We start from the raw sequence: 17460 nt of genomic DNA on the forward strand, positions 1-17460 counted from the left end.
CGGTTTTTAGTTGAACGTGATTCCAGTGCTATCTGAGGGCGCTGTGCCAATAAAGATTCAGGAGAGCCTATTGATCACTCATAGAAAGGGGACCACACATTTATTACCTAATACTTAGTCTGGCATGTTTACACCTGCCATGCAATTATTGCAAATGACAGACTGGGCTGGTTGTGATTTTTTTTCACCTCAGTCATTGCTCTTAACATAAAGAAGTACTGTTAGCATGTCCACATTTCCTCTTTCTACCAGATCATTGTCTCTATTGCTTACTTTATTAATGTATGAGCTTTTAATAAAAAAGTAACATCAACATAGATAAAAAGTAATTTTCAGCTGATGTGCAGTTACTTGACAAAAATGATCTCTGTAAAAGTAATAATTATTTAAATTTGGGCTAATGCTGGTTACTCAGTGTTTATGAATATTACCGCCATTAGTAGAATATTTGTAAAAATGAATAATGTTTTTTCAGTAAGGTACATCTGCTGACAGGGAGACAGATCACACCTTTGTATTGCATCAGATCACAGATGGTCATGTGGCTGTGTTAATACAGCAAGTAGATCAATTCGATCATTGCACAGCTTTTTTTTTTTTTAATAAAACAAGGCAAAAATGAATTTGGTCAACATGCTTTTCGAGCTCTACTGTAAATTTCTTGTTTGATTATGATAATGATAGATTTAATTATTGTAGTTCATGCATGTACCTGCTGCCGGAAACCAGAGCTATAATGTGCTACACATCGTACAGATAAGAAACATATAACAAAAAGTAAAGACTGTTTGCAGAAGGGGGCTGTATAAAAATCCACATTCTCAACTGGAACTTCAAACAGGGCTGTAAGTTTCTTATACCTTCACCTTCTTGGTATCATCAAACTGGTCCACTGAAGGTGGTCTCAGCAGCATGTCCTAAGAGCATCTACATCTAGCAGACTTTCATTAAAAGTCAAAAAATGGCTCAGGGTATAAGAACTAACTTATACTTTCGTACTCCATAACCCTGAGTGGGTAAAGAGTAGGTATTCCTGGAATATTGAATGAGTGATAAGAATTCTCATAAAGTATAATTTTACCACCATATTAAAGTCTGTATAATTATGCTTGAACAGGAAGATTAGGATAAGACAAAGAATCTCACTTTTGTCATTTCTTACCTTGTGAGTGCTTGTTTTGTTTTGTTTAAAATCTTCTCTGTGTGTTTTGAAGGATTTGTCCAGATTTTCAAAAGCAACGTGTAAAAGTAGATTTTCCAATAAATGTCATCTTATAGTCATCAACATACTCGGAATCTTTTGGTCCTATACATGGACCTTCCTTGTTCGAGCTGATGAAGTAACTGGAATTGGGAATAGGTTGTCATACACCAGGAAAGGGAGGAAGCAGACTAGAAAACCATCTGGAAGATAAGCGATATATATATATATATATATCTTCAATACAGATTTGCCAAGAACAAATAATGTCAGACTAGTCTAATTGCTTCTTTCTATTCCAGGCTAACAGACTTATATAGATGACAAACTGTAGGCTTTTGACAGTCTTCAGTGATATTCTAGTAAACAACCAAAGCAAGCATTTTCTAGAAGAAACTGTTAAAGGTTGGAGTGAAACAGGCCAGAAAGACTACCTTTAGATAGAAAGTGTCAATTTTTCCCTGTCAAAGTGGAAAAGTTCAAAGGCAAAGGTCTTCATTTGCAAACAGAAAGGATGAGGGACAGCTGGCTAAGAAAAAGACCCAAGCTGTAACTGCACATGTGGTACTAATGTCATGTCCTTATGAGTAATATCATACAGAGACATATAAATGAAAACATGACCTCTAAAATATATAAAAATCAGTAAGCCCTTATCTGGATCACCATGGGCACAGTACTTCAAGAAAGATTGGACCAATTTGAGTTCAGAGAACAACAGCAAGTGTGGAAAAGGTCTTCAAAACATGACTTACCAAGATTAATCCCTTCTGTGTGATTCTTGGGATCCTCCTCATCTCTTACCATTTTCCTGTCTTCTCTCCATCTTCCTTACTGGGATTGCAGTTCCCTTCAGTATCTGTCTTCGGACAGCTTCCATCACCTCTACCCTTGTCTTTTTTCCTCCAGGCTCTTCTTTCAAAATAATTCTTTCCCTATTATCTGGTTTAGTTCTTGTTGCATTTATATTTGGCTATTATAATCACCCAGATGATAGATTATTCTTTGGTATCTGTAACTAAGCAGAGTTACTGAAAGCAGAAGAGAAACAGTAAGATGGTCAATACAAGGTACTGAGATGGGGTGAAAGGAAAATCTCAGAGCGTGTGAAATTTCTAACAGTTTTAACAGTTAATAAACCACTATAAAACATCTACTAGGAAATTACCATGTAATTGGTGCCAAAATTTGGAAAGTTCTTATGAGAACAAAAAATGACCGCTCCCCACTTCCACATTCCCAGTCCCTGCTCTCATGGTATGTATTTCTTACAGACATTTTTACATGCTAAAGAAAAATAAATAAATGAAATTCAGCCTGAGGCAGCTACCTAGCATGAAAAAATCTCAACTCAAACAATTTAAGTTCAGTAACCTTGTAAATAACCAAAAGCAGAGCCTTATAATGGAAAGTGTTGAGCAATCTTAGTGAAAGGCACTCAATGTCACAAGCTCTACCTATAATAATTTTTCCTTACTGTAACTGTGTCCTATCCTTCAGCTCTCCAGCTGGAGGCTTATTTCACAGATATCTTTGTCTTTCTGCATAAAGTTCAATGACAACAATTTCATGAGAACAGTGGGTGTTTATAAACAGAAGCTCAGGCAATAACCATGGTAAGAGTATTCCTTTTTCATCTCTCTCATGTTGTAAGAATATGATATTTGTTTGAGGCCTCAAAAGACAAATGTTATTTTTTTTTTAAATTTGAAGTGTCTACTATTTTCAAATGATGACCCACTGCTGCACTCCTCAGAAAACAAAATTAACAATAAAGTGCCACTCTGGCAAATGGCAAAAAAGATTTCAGGTATTATACAAAGATTAAAGATATGGTGAAGAAAATAAGCTATCTTTTCTTGTGCATCAGAATCTATGCAGGGACAATTAAAGCTGTGTGACTTTATTGCTCCACTTCACCGGGTACTACGCAATAGAGAATCTGTACAGCTGTGGAGTGGTTTGCTCCCCTTCTCTAGGTGGGCATTCAGAGGCAGCTTTGACTTTGTGTTCTTCTTAGCAATGGAAATAAGACCCAAACATTTCTGGTAAGATTTCTGTCTTGGCCAAATTGTGCTATTTCCCTTCTTGTTTGCTGCTCTCAAAAAAAGTTTTGCCTTGGTTGCAGTCCTGTTCTTGCCTTGCTCTGGCAATTTTCACATTTATAATCTGCTCCTTATGCAGCTCTAATGACAACAGTGTAAGTATCTTACACAAAGATCAAATCGTAAAATGTATTTTTGACAACTGTTTAAAATAGAAACATAGTATAGACAATCAGATGAATCCTAAATATCTGTTAAAACTTTTACCAAGGTCAATGTATGGTTTCTTGCCATCACCTTCAATAAATTGTGTAATACTCTCTTCTCTACATATTGAATGCCATTCCTGCTTTCTTTTTTGTTGCTTTAAATTTCAGCCCATGAAACATAAAGTCTTGCAACCGCCAGAAATAATTGTGTCTCATGTGGAAGGCACACAGGTCTAAGCTGTGCATGAATATAAGGAGTTTTAGTCTCTTTTTGGCACAGGGATGTCTGCATCCAGCTCCAACATCTATGGGGAGAGTTCAGAAACCCATCCTTTTCCTCAGGAATCCCGAAGGTGATATTCTCACCTTAAGACAAAAGTTGACCTTAATAGGCTCAGAATAGCACCCTCAGAAGTGCCTTAGTCCCATTTCCAGAAGTGATCCATGGAGATACTGTATTGTCTGAAATACCAGGTTAGAGCTGAGAAAGATGTATTAAAATTGTTCATGTCCTTTAAGAAGGAAGGCACCGAAGTATGCTTTACAGGAAGCGTATCTCTGCCACTTAATCTTTCATATGTGGATTCTGTGTCAGCAGAGATCTATTTTCTTCCTATCATTCTAAATTATCTACATGAAATCAGTGTGAGAACTGAAGATGCCTAAAAACCTTATTAGCATATTTTCAGTGGTAAATTATGGCCACACTAAGTTCTGTATCTTTAATATCTGTAATATCTTATTATTTTTTTAAAGAGCATAAACTGTTATTTTTTCAACATTCTGCCCCTTTCTCTTAAAATAGTGAATAACTGAGAATAATTGAAAATAATTAGAAGGTTTAAGAAGATGGTGTTGATGTGTTGTGCCTGTTTTGGTGAGACTGTTTCTATTTTAAAAAGGCTGCAGAAAGGATCCTGAAATTATTGTCTGTTTATCTTCTTAGATGTGATTTCTAAAATTTGTTTTTAAGATTTGCATCTTGGCGAGATTAGAAAATTTGACAGAGAATTATTATTATTATTATTTAAATTATTATTTACTTATTGATGAATAGGGAGGCTTTGGACTCGAAAACTCTTTGACTTCTTTAATTTGATTTAACAACTTTGCTCATGTAAAAGGAGCAAAATTGTTGCATACATGAAAGACATAAAAAGCACCTTGTCATTTGCCTTATCATTGGTATACACGTATGAACACATACACGCATTTAGGCTGATGTATCTTGACTCCATTTTGTGTAAGTAATACGCTATTCCAATGCTAATCCAGCAAAATAGTTTCTTAAAGTGAGAAAACTAAAGTGATTTCCTTTAACTAAGTATTGAAACTGTGTAAGGGGATTATTGGTTGTCAGGATATTTAATGAAGGATATTTTTCCCACAGTTTAGATATTTGTTTTATGAATAGTGGCTTGTGAGATAAACATATAAGAGGCTAAGAAGATAAACATACAAAGAAGAAAGGAATGTACATTTGTATTCCTATAATCTCACCTGGAAAATAAATGGTTAACTGTAGACATCAATCAGGTCTCTTTCTCCACACCAGCTTATGAATTTCTATACGTATTATGTAGTAAAAATGTTACAATCATACAGATTAATTTCTCATTTTGCCAGGCTGCTTAGAAAGCAAGGAAAAGTTATGTGAAATAAAAGGTCTTTAAACCTAATTAAATAATGTGTTTACATTTTTTCCCCGTTTTAACTTAAGTATTGAATAAAGTGGGCAATTTTTTAGGATCCTTATTTTTATATCTTGACTTTTCATTTTTAAATTGCATTCATTTAATAACTTGTGTGATTTTCAGAGGTTTGCTTATTATATGTTTACTGTATTGACAGTGGTTTATAGCCAAGATGCTGGTCACCTTTAAGCAGTAGAGCTCACCAGGTCGTGTACCTCTTGTACCTCATCACGTATCATCACATCATTAAAACCACAAGAGACCAATGATTGGATGAAATCTTCATATAACTCCCCCCCCCCCCCCCCCCCCCCCCCCATTAAATTCTTGATTAAATCTGAACAAGACAAGAAATTTGTGAGCACTGGAAAGCATGTCAAAGAATTTGAGGCTATTTGAGGCTGAGGCTTTAGTTCAGCATGTAGGTCAGCGCACAGATTCCAAATGGTCAGAACTTCCTCAATTCTGAGGGATATACCTACATTAGACCCTGATGTATTTAGTCTTAATACACCTTGTTAGATACCTGAACTATGTATCCATTTGGAGATAGCATTCTTCCAGGACTTTTTGTCAAAGTACTGCTATCAGCAGGTAAAGTAGCTGGCCTGAAGATGATGTTAACACAGTTGTACTTTTTCTAAACGTGCTAGAATTTTGCCATGTTAATAGATGCTCTCATAGAGCATCAGCAGAACTTCTTGGTTGTGCAGTATTCCTGGATATCATGAACTCATCAATAGGATCTGCATTCCTTTATGTTGTCATACTACGGGAAATAGAACCAGATTCAAAATCTGCAAGGTGTTCAATGAACACATGGATGAGACCATTTAAAGGTCTCTTCTTGACAGAATTTCTCCAATTATAAAAATAAACCATATGCAAGAAAACTAAAGTCTGAATGAAAGTTCTTGAGGACCATTTGAGACCATAGAATGAACTGCAACAAAGACAAAAGTCCTTGACAAAATTCACCTTCTCCAAACAGAAGACACCTTTCTATAAAGGTTTTTTTGGGGGGTGGGTTTTTTTGCATTGGATATTTTTATTTCTTTGTTTTTCTTTTTTTTTTTTTTTTTCCTTTTACTGGAAATCCAGTGCAAGTGCACCATTTCTCCACCCGGAAAGAGAAAAAAAAACAACCCAAGAAGATAAATTTCAGATGATTTCTTAGTCATGTTGCAATCCTACTGGAGGGTGTTCAATTGTTCTGATGAGTGTTATAAAGCCTGGGTAAAACAGAATAAGAACAGAACTTAACCACCTAGGAAAATAAGGTTAAATCCCATTGACTGCCACTAATATCTAGTAAGTGTTGTCAATAGCTTCCTTGTTACGTGGGTGTCAAGCCATTAACACGACTATTGGACTCACAGGTTATCTAAAAGCCTGTCCCTGACAGTTTTTCCCACAGTAGAGCCCTTATTAGCCCTTATTAGTAGAGCTATTATTTGTTCATTTATGATCCTTTTCCCCTCCCCTATGGATCATTAATGAGGACGGCAAATAAAAAAAGAACTTGTGTCGATGCACAGTGGAAGCAGCTTTTGAATATTTGATGCACATTACTTTCTAGGGTATTGAAATCGGTACTAGAAATTTAAAACTATAGTGAGATCTAGAGAACAGAATAATGGTCAAGACGCTTATATGTTTTCCCACTATTAACATTTCAGCTGAGCTATAAAGCATATGTTGTTTGCAGGAACTCAAAGACCTTTGTATGTCTGTATATTTGTGAAATACTCTTCCTAATGGGCAGTGAGACATTACAGGCTGTAAGCCGATACAAGCAACTATTATTCTTGGGCCGGAGTTTGGAACCACTGTTGTTGAACAGCAGCGGGAGTAAAATGTCATTTTTTTTAACGTTGCGGTTCTACAAAGAAAAAACATAGGATTAATTTTTCAATATACGGCATGAGTGGCAGGGATGCAAAGCGTCACCCATGAAACGGAAATAAAGGAACTTTACAAAGCTGTACAGGAACTGGAATCCCCACATTAAGTAATTCACAAATACTCTTCACCTCCTGGGGGGAGGGGGGAGTAAAAGAAAACAATGCTTGGTTGATCTACTGCTGACATTGTGCTCTTCAGAAGAACTGACAAAACTAAGATTTGGGAACATGGCTAACTGATTGTTTTGCCTTGTGACACATACAGTATGAAGACAGTACACTGTCAAAAGGACCAGAATTCAGGCTAATCAGTATACGTCATTTTGGAAACGTCAAAAACTATTGTATGTTATTTCTATCCAAAAATAAATAAAAGACAAATTTCAAATCAGCAACAATTTTCAAGAAAGTTTACATAGCTCTGAAGCATTTATTCCATAGTTGAAGTATTTGCTTTACTTTTTTGGAAAATAAAATATTGTTTCAGAGGTTTTTGTTTGATTATTTGTTTATGTTAAGAAATTTGTCCTTGGTGCATTGTCCTTTCAGCCCAAATTGCACTCAAGATACTAGGTTAGTCAATCTTTCTGACAGAAAGATTTATGTCTGTACAGAAAATGCCACAGCAAATATTCATTCTTAAACTTCTTGCTGATAGGAAAGAAGGTAAATTAATCATATTTCTGTAATGCTGAAATTATGGAACTTTTCTTAAGGTGATCTTACTTCAAATAAGCATCAGCTGTGTATTCTCAAAATGCAAATTGACATCTTTTGTAGGTAAATGCTCAAGTCATAATCACAGTGTTATAAACAAACTGATGCATCAAATGGAAAGAAACAGTCCAGCAAATAATACTACTAGCAGTCGTTAAGGTACTTACGAAACTAAACTTTGGAAGATACAAAGTGGTTCTCAAATATTTGGGAAAAATGGTGTAAAAATAAAAATGCATATTTTTCTATTCTCTATTACAAGTTTATGTTGAAATCCGTAGCTACTACTGTTAGCTATGTTTATGTCTAGCGCTATAAAATATATAATTGTCATAAGTAAAATCTTTCTCATCAACTGTAACTTATCCAGTGTTATGAACAAATAATGTGCATTTCATCTGTATGTCATAGCAATAATCTTTATACTTTTTTTCACAAACATTTGTGGTTAAAGCAATCTTAAATGTAGTGCTAATTGACTACTTATTTAATTACTGTTGAAGAATTAGCATGATTCCTAGTTTTCTAGATAAGAAACAATATACCCATTACGTTTAGTAAAGAGTTGCCTATAGAGATTGGTTTCGCACCATGATCCACAGACTAGATTCTATTAAGTTGTGAGTATTAGGTTTGTTTAGGATGTTGAGCCCTAGTCCCGGTGCCAAAAAATTTACCTTTATGATGTGCATTCTGAATCAAGCAATAACCAAAAATGTTTCCCCTCGTCATATCACTACAGGCCCTGGTAAAAAGACTCTCTCCGTCTTTCTTCTTTCCCCCTTTATATATTTAAAGGCTGCAATAAGGTCTACTGCGATCCTTCTCTTCTCTAGGCTCCACAACCACAGCCGCCTCAAGCTTTCTTCATAGGAGAGGTGCTCCAGCCTTTTGATCATTTTTTGTGGCCCTCCTCTGGACCTGCTCCAACAGGTCCATGTCTTATACTGATTTAGTACACGATTTAGTACATCTTCTCACGAAAAAGAAGCAAGAACCTATTTGACTACTCACAATAAAAGATGTTAACAAATGTCCCAAAAGGTACATTTCACATGATCATGAACATTTTTAATAAACACACAGCCACATTCAGTTCATCACGCTTACTGCAGCCCCTAGTATCCAAATGACTATTTCTAATTGTTGTTAGTAATCTGTCTTTGACAAACTCACGTACCTATGTCTGACTGTTGGATGGGTTGGATTTATAAATGTAATCACTTCAGAGGCAACAACTTTGGCCATAAGCAGGCCATTTCTGGAAAATGTTCAGATTACCAATAGCTCTGCAAATGTACTCACATTCAACAACACACACTTGAGGACTGCTCTCCTAAGACCATAAAAATGACCAAATGTAGTAAAGTCACCATCTTGAAATCAGAAGGTTTTAAGCAGGATCTCTCGATTCATAGAATGGTTTAGGTTGGAAGGGTCCTTGAAGATCATCTTGTTCCTACTCCCCTGCCTTGGGCAGGGACACCTTCCACTAGAAGCGGTTGCTCAAAGCCCCATCCAGCCTGGCCTTGAACACATCCAGGGATGGGGCATCCACAACTTCTCTGGGCAACCTGTGCCAGTGCCTCACCACTCTCACAGTGAAAAATTTCTTCCTAATATCTCATCTAAATCTACCCTCTTCCAGTTTAAAGCCATTCCTCCTCATCCTATCGCTACATGCCCTTGTAAAATGTCCCAGCTGTGATCCCTCCCCAAATTCTTGCACCCCCAGCCTACTCACTGGCAGGGTGGTGTGAGAAGCAGAAAATAAGGCCTTGATGATGTGTAAGCACTGTTCAACAATAGCTAAAACATCAGCGTTTTATCAACACCGGCTTTGGTCACAAATCCAAAACACAGCTTCATACAAGCTACCATGAAGAAAATTAACTCTATCCCAGCCAAAACCAGTACACCTAGTAGTACAGTGAGACAGTGTAAGAGTAGATAGTAATAGTTTCCATAAACTGCTCCCTGACAGTGTGCTTGTGGTAAAAGTTCATGATGTTACCATCTGCAGTTCCTTTTTCTTCATCAGTGTGATCACATTACCTTTCATTGCACTTTTTTTTTGCCTTTGCAGGCTTCTACCCTGTGCTTTAGGTACTCTGTGTACATTTTGAATTATTATGCAAAGTTTTATAACTAAACAATCAGAACCTCTCTTCTCTTGAAACCATTCATATGCCAAATACTGTGTGAAAAGATAAAAGATACTATTTGCAGGGCCTTCAGTGTATGTAGTCTAGTCTGCTTTTTCACCACTGATGTTCAAATTTACAGACGCTACTACAACTTCTGCCAGGTCCTATATTAGGTGCACTTGATACCACTGGAATCTATCATTTTATATTTTTTGCCCTTTACATGCAAATTCCAGTTTGCCATCATACGCACTTACAAGATGTATCAGGATCTTTCTTGAAACCCTTTGTTAACTTTTATGTTATCAACATTACTTTCTCATATGCTATAAATGCCATCATAGCTTGTGTCATTTTCTAGAATCTTAGCTATTACACATATCATTTTGCCTTGAAATTTCAGCAGATGCTAACACTGTATAATTTGCACTAATAGGGCCACATTTTAAAATGTGAACTCTAGTAGCTGCAAAATCTGCAACTCTAGATGTGGAATATCTGCATAAGCAATTCACTGATACCTCTCTGAAAATGAATGTGCAAAGTCTTGGGTGAATATTTGCAGATAAATCAGCATAAGCTGGGTGTAAATATTAAACATGGAACTCGATCTAAAAAAAAAAAAAAAAGATTCGTGCTCACTGATGAGAAATAAGCTTGCAATTTTGGAACAGTTTATGTCAATGCCTTCCCGATGTTGAAGCATGGGGCATCTGTGGCTTAGGATCATAGCAAGAAGGAGACATCAGCTTCAAAGAACACTGACAGAGACTGGATTAGCACATTAGGGGAATCAATACGACCCACCCCCATCATATGCCAGATAATGCAGCAGAAGTGGGAAGAGGGAGAAGGGACTCATCTAATGTGACAAAATTACAAACTTCTGTGGTGGGTTGACCCTGGCTGGATGCCAGGTGTTCACCAAGGTGCTCTCTCTCTCCCCCCCCTCAGCAGGACAGGGAGAGAAAATTAGATGGAAAAGCTTGTGGGTTGAGACAAGGACAGGGAGATTGCTCACCAGTCACCATCACAGGCAGAACAGACTCGACTTGCAGAAGATTAATTTAGTTGGTTCCTAATTAAAAAAAAAAATATGCTTTCCCCCCGCCTCCACTCTTTCTTCCCATGCTCAACTTCACTCCTTTGTTCCCTACTCTTCTACCTCTTCCCCACTCTAATGGCAGACCAGGGAGGTGTGGAATGGGGGCTGTCGTCAGTTCACAATGCTTTATCTTTGCTGCTTGCTCCTCTTCACACTCTTCTCCTTCTCCAACGTGGGGTCCCTCCCATGGGATACAGTCCTTCATTAACTGCTCCAGCATGGGTCCTTCCCATAGGGTACAATCCTTCAGGAACAGCCTGCTCCAACATGGGTCCATGGACCACAGTTCCTCCCAGAAAACCTGCTCAGTGTGGGCTCTTTTCCATGGACCACAGCCCTTCCCAGGAGCCTGCTCTCCATAAGCTGCAGCTTCCTTTAGGGCGTATCCACTTGCTCCTGCGTAGGGTTGTCCATGGGCTGCAGGGGGACAACCATGGTCTGTCCACAGGCTGCAGGGGAATCTCTGGTCCGGTGCCTGGAACATCTCCTCCCCTCCTTCACTGTCTTTGGGGTCCACAAGGCTGCTTCTCTCACATTTTCCTCATTCCTCTCTCTCACAGCTGCTGTGCAGCATTTTTTATCCTTTCTCAAATACATTTTCCACAAGGTGCCACCAGCATTGCTGACAGGCTCAGCTTTGGCCATCAGTGGGTCTATTTTGGAGCCAACTGGGACTGGCTCTGACACAGGTGCTGCTCCTAGTGTCTTCTTACAGAGCCCCTCCCGAGACCCCCCACTGCCAAAACCTTGCCACATAAGCCTGATACATCTCCGAACTACATCACACTGCAAACTAAGGAATTATTTCTGGTCAGATTTGCGGCAGCACAGATCCTTTATGCAACAGAATCATTGAGTAAGCTCTCGTTCTAACCCTCGATGAATGACCTCTCTTTCCAAAGCACAATTGTGCAGTTGAAGGGCACAGTCCTCTACATCTTCATTCCTATGAGCAGTTTTTCCTTTTTGCATTTCATCTCTGTACTCAGTGCACTCAGATACATTTGCATGGGCATAGATACTTGTAGAGTAAACGCTGGCCAGTTTGAGCCCAGATACATTTCAGACATAAGATCACCATCAAACCCTCTTCTAAGCTCAGTGCAGTGAGAGCTTTGCCCATCATAAACAATAGGTGACCATATTTTTCTACTCAGCTTCTAACTCACAGTTTTCTGTGCAAACTTTCCTAATATAATTCCTAATTGCTGGAAAACCAGATAAGCTGGAATTAAGTATGACATAAATATAAGCAGGAGGGGGGAGCAAGACAGCAGCCTAGAGCTTGTTCAGCTCTTGTAAAGAGAGGTAAAAACAATTTAACTTTGCTTCAGTACTGATGTGGAAACTAGTCTGGAATAGATGCTTCCCCAGACTCTAATTAGAAAAGAAAAAAATGGAAGCAATGAAGGTCATTGTTGAAAAGGCATGTTCTTATTGATAACAATATAATTTGTAGCTGCTTTCAAACTAAAGTATGCTTAAATGGCTAATTAGAACATCCGAATAAACACTTTTAGAGTAAAAAGCCTTTCCTTCCTGTAGACGCTTTTCTCAGGGATGTCTTTAACACTGACTGTTCTTCAGGGAATTCATGTTTAAACAGTTAGATAGTTAACAATATGTCTAAATATCCCTGGTTTTTGTTATGCTTAGCTTTTGATTAGCTTTAATCCTTATCTTTGCTTCCTGTCTGTATTTAAAGTCCTGCAGAACTCTCCTGAAATGCATTTCTACAAAATTATATCTGGGCAAATATTGCAACATAGTAAGTACAAATATTTATTTGAATTGAAAAGAAAAATTTTCTTCAACCATATTATGATTTTAAAATAAATATTTAAACAACTGCGTTTTCACTTGTATACATTTTTTTCTGAATAGCTTTTTATAGAAGTAAGTATACTCTTATACAAGCATAAATATGTACTTTTCTTAGTGTTATCACTGTTTTTTTCATATCATCTGGTATTATAATTTTCCCTCATTTTATTGGGCATCAGGAATAATACAACAATATATATATTAGAAATTAGACAGAAAAGGCATGTGCAAGACCATTGGTTGAAAACAGACCATAATTGGTAATATACTTCTTCAAACTGCACAGATGTTGCTTAGACTACTTATGAAATAGAACAACATATTTGTGAAACCAGGACTGGTTTTATACAAACATGTCTACATTTATTGGACAATTTATTTTTAGTGAGTAAATACAGTTTCTCTGCTACAGTGCTTGGCATGTAGCTCTTTAAATCAAAAGAGCTGAGGAAATTGAACTAATCCTCTAAGTATTTAAATAATTTTATTGGTCTAATTTTTGCTTTTTTCCTATCCTTAATTATTTACTGCACTGATGGTTTTTGCTAGGTGGGGGTATTCACACAATTCAGTTTTAGTCATGACTAACAAAGGGGCTCACTGAACAGCCAGTGGTCCCCTTACAAACAGATGGCAGAAACTGATGCTGTTAGCATCAGACCACCCATTAAACTCTGGTGAGACCGCAGGGGCTAATCCTGCATCCATCCCTGTAGAATATTACTTCTCAACACACTGATTTAACTATGCATGAGAAAACTGAAAGCAACTGCAGGAGGAGCTGGCTTTTTTCCCTTCTTTGATCATTTGAGCTTCAGATATGCTAAAAGACTGTACCATCCACTGGTAGAAGTGAAAAATTCAGTCAGATCTAAGAACTTAAGAAGGAGAGCTGTACCTAGCATTCTATTAAAGGTATAAATAAATACCTCATCCATGCAGAGGAGAAAAATTTTGTTGTTAAACAGTATATTTGAAGATAGTTGAGCTCTTCTACCTATTTTCCAGTAGAGAAGACAGACCTATGGCTTTAAGTGGAAACATAAAACTGTGTTGTAGAGCCCCTGCCAAGGTCTGTGATTAGAAGATGAAATCATTGCTTGTTCATTTTCTCCAAACTTTTTTTTTTATTATTTCTGCATGCCTTTGCACTTTGAGTTACATGTTTTCTCTCAACGATGATTTATTTCTACAACACAGCCTGTGTAAAACGCTGCTGCCAGGGAACTGGTCCACAGTAAGTTAATCATGCATATTATACTGCAGTTACACTATGACCCTGTCTGCTTTTCCACCTTGTCAAAAGTGATTAAAAATTTCACCTTACACTTACCAGTAGTTGGGCTTGATTTCCTTGTGAAAGTTTTATTCATATCTGGTCATTCCCTGAAGTAAGTAGCTACATATTTGTTTAATGCTTCCTTGGCATATGGATTAGCTCCCAAACTGACAAGCTCTTTAGCACTCATGGTCTAGATTTTAGAATTCATTGCCAAAAATATATCAAAACATTGACTCCTTCTTATCACGAGGAGGAAATGTTACTTCCTCAAGACCTATTTCCATTGGCTTTAACTGCATATTCTTGGTATATTTTGAAATAAGATGTTTTATCAAACAGTATATTGTCTAACTTAGTTTTGACAGCATCCATAATGAAAAATTATGGCAGACACTTTAAAAGGAACAGACTGTATTGTAGACAACTTTCACACAATATGTTGTCTACTATGGCATGCATGCCGTTGAATTTTGAACAAGCTATGGGAATGTGACTGAAATAGCAAAGATTTATAAAATTTCTTTAGAGAAGCAAGTGTGACTGAAGAGAATGAAGAACGTTTTACCACACTGAGCAGAGACTGTGATTTGTATACATATTAAAATGGGAGTCAGTACTCACAAGTGCAGAGAATATACCCAATTCTGTAGTCATTTCTTAAGGAAATCTTCTGCAGGAAGTCAGACTGGGAAATATTTATCGTTTAAGATATTTATTACAGAAATGAATTTCTGGTGCTAACCTACGAGCATATATTGAAGAAACTGCTTTCCACAGGCTTATTGAGGTCAAGTGGGGCTGGGTTCCAGAGAAAGCTTTATGTCAGTACTAAGTGCTTACAGAACTGCTTCTTACAGGATAAATCAGACTGCATTAACAAAAGTAGAGCTGCTTTTTTCAAGACTCTATGCGTTTCAAGGTGTATCTAACCTGTAGGTCACCTGGGCTGCTAATGTCTGTACCAAGAAGGCTATTGAGCCATATTGCCACTTGTTCTGGACCTGCGTGCCTGGGTTTCCTCTGCATAGAAAAGAAGAAATGGCAGCAGGAAGCACAGAAAGAAAGATTATGAGAATAGTGCATGCCCATATCCTGTTGTGAAACTGGGACACAACTGAGAAGTCTTCAGGTCAAAGGCCATCTCACCTTGGTTTTGTGGTTCTCTTAATGGTTCTCATTGTGCTTAGACAAGCTTGTAAATATAACATTAACCAAAAAGTTAACACGATCTTTTATCAACAGGATATAACTAGTTCTCTTTTGTGAAACTGAGGGAATTCTGGAGAAACATATAATTACGAGGTGTCTACAAATATTCTCTTCAGGTACCTGTGTTATTTAAAGAATTGTTTTGATGCTGAATGTGAAAAGTTCCTATGCCCTAAAACATCCAAAAGCTTCCATGGACATGTGAAAGAGATTTTGTTGGAAAACAGTAATGCCATTTAGGTGTTAGAGAATTTTGTGGGTAGGTATTCCTTGGATTATATTGCTTTAGGGACATGCTCAAAAAGTCTCAACCTGCATAAAAGGCTATAAAGAACAAAACTTTTAAACTTATATGTGTGTCCTCATCAGTCAATGGTTAATTTATTATCCCAGCCCGTGGAAGACTCCAGTTCAAATTTCTACATTATTTGATATTTGACAGTCACTGCAACATGCAGGTAACCCAGATAATCATAGAATCATAGAATGGTTTAGGTTAGAAAGGACCTTGAAGATCATCGAGTTCCAACCCCCCTGCCATAGACAGGGACACCTCCTGCTAGACCAGGTTGCCCAAGGCCACATCCAGCCGGGCCTTGAACACTCCAGGGATGGGGCCTCAACAACCTCTCTGGGCAACCTGTTCCAGTGCCTCACCACCCTCAAAGTGAAAAAATTCTTCCTAATCTTTAATCTAAACCTGTCCTCTTCCAGTTTAAAGCCATTCCCCCTCGTCTTATCACTACGTGCCCTAGTAAAAAGTCCTTCCCATACTCTCCTGTAGTCCCCCTTTAGGTACTGGAAGGCCGCAATAAGATGTCCCTGGAGCCTTCTCTTCTCCAGGCTGAACAGCTCCAACTCTTTCAGCCCCTTCTCATAGGAGAGCTGCTCCAGCCCTCGGATCACCCTAATGGCTCTCCTCTGGACACGCTCCAGCAGGTCCATGTCCTTCTTATGTTGGGGACTGCAGAGCTGGGTGCTGTACTCCAGGTGGGGTCTCACCAGAGTGGAGTAGAGGGGCAGAATCACTTCCTTTGACCTGCTGGTCACACTTCTTCTGATGCAGCCCAGGATATGGTTGGCCTTCTGGGCTGCGATCGCACACTGCTGGCTCATGTTGAACTTCTCGTCAGTCAGCACCCCCAGGTCCTTCGCCTCAGGGCTGCTCTCCAGCATTCCCCGCCGAGCCTGTATTTGTGCTTGGGATTGCCCGACCCTGCACTTGGCCTTGTTGAACTGCATGAGGTTGGCTTGGGCCCACCTCTGCAGCCTGTCCAGGTTCCTCTGGATGGCATCCTTCCCCTCCAGCGTGTCTACCTTGCAAAACAGCTTGGTATCATTGGCAAACTTGCTGAGGGTGTACTCGTCCCCATTGTCCATGTCGCTGACAAAGATGTTGAACAGTACAGGTCCCAGTACTGACCCCTGCGGAATGCCACTCATCACTGCTCCCCACTTGGACATCAAGCTGTTGACCACAACTCTTTGAATGCGACTTTCCAGCCAGTTCTTTATCCACTGAGTGGTCCATTTGTCAAATCCCTGTCTCTTCAATTTAGAGACCATGATATTGTGTGGGATAGTGTCAAATAATGGCACATAGTTTCTCACCACAATGACTCTGGTTGCTCTGGTGTGAGAGTCTTTGCATTTTCACTGTTGAAAAGGCTTTAATGTGCAGAAATTATATTTTTATTAGGAAGACAGTGCTTCCAGATTCTAATGGGTAGGACATTTATATGGATATCTGGAGTTTAATTTGTCTCTGCTTCAAAACCAAAAAGTATTTATTTTTACAAAATGGATTAGATTCAACATGCAATTTCTGCACATACCCTCTTGGAAGGATCAACATAGTTAATAAATTTTGAAAGGGGGTATGAATTGTAATGTTTCTCCTTGACATCTCCTCCTTATGAGTTTATAAGATTCCTTGTCCTTTTTGACAATATCTCACTGAATTGCCATCATGGATGCATTTCTCTTGCTGTGCCTTGTGCAAGGGAACTTAAGTCACAACTCAAGCAGGTTTCAATATTACAAATTCCTTTGCACATCGAGGCTTAGTCCAGTCAAAGTCCACAGCTCTCAGCACTTTTGAAAACACAGTGACAACACTACAG

This window comes from Vanellus vanellus (genome assembly GCF_965231255.1).
Source record: "Vanellus vanellus genome assembly, chromosome: 1".
Classification (NCBI taxonomy): Eukaryota; Metazoa; Chordata; class Aves; order Charadriiformes; family Charadriidae; genus Vanellus; species Vanellus vanellus.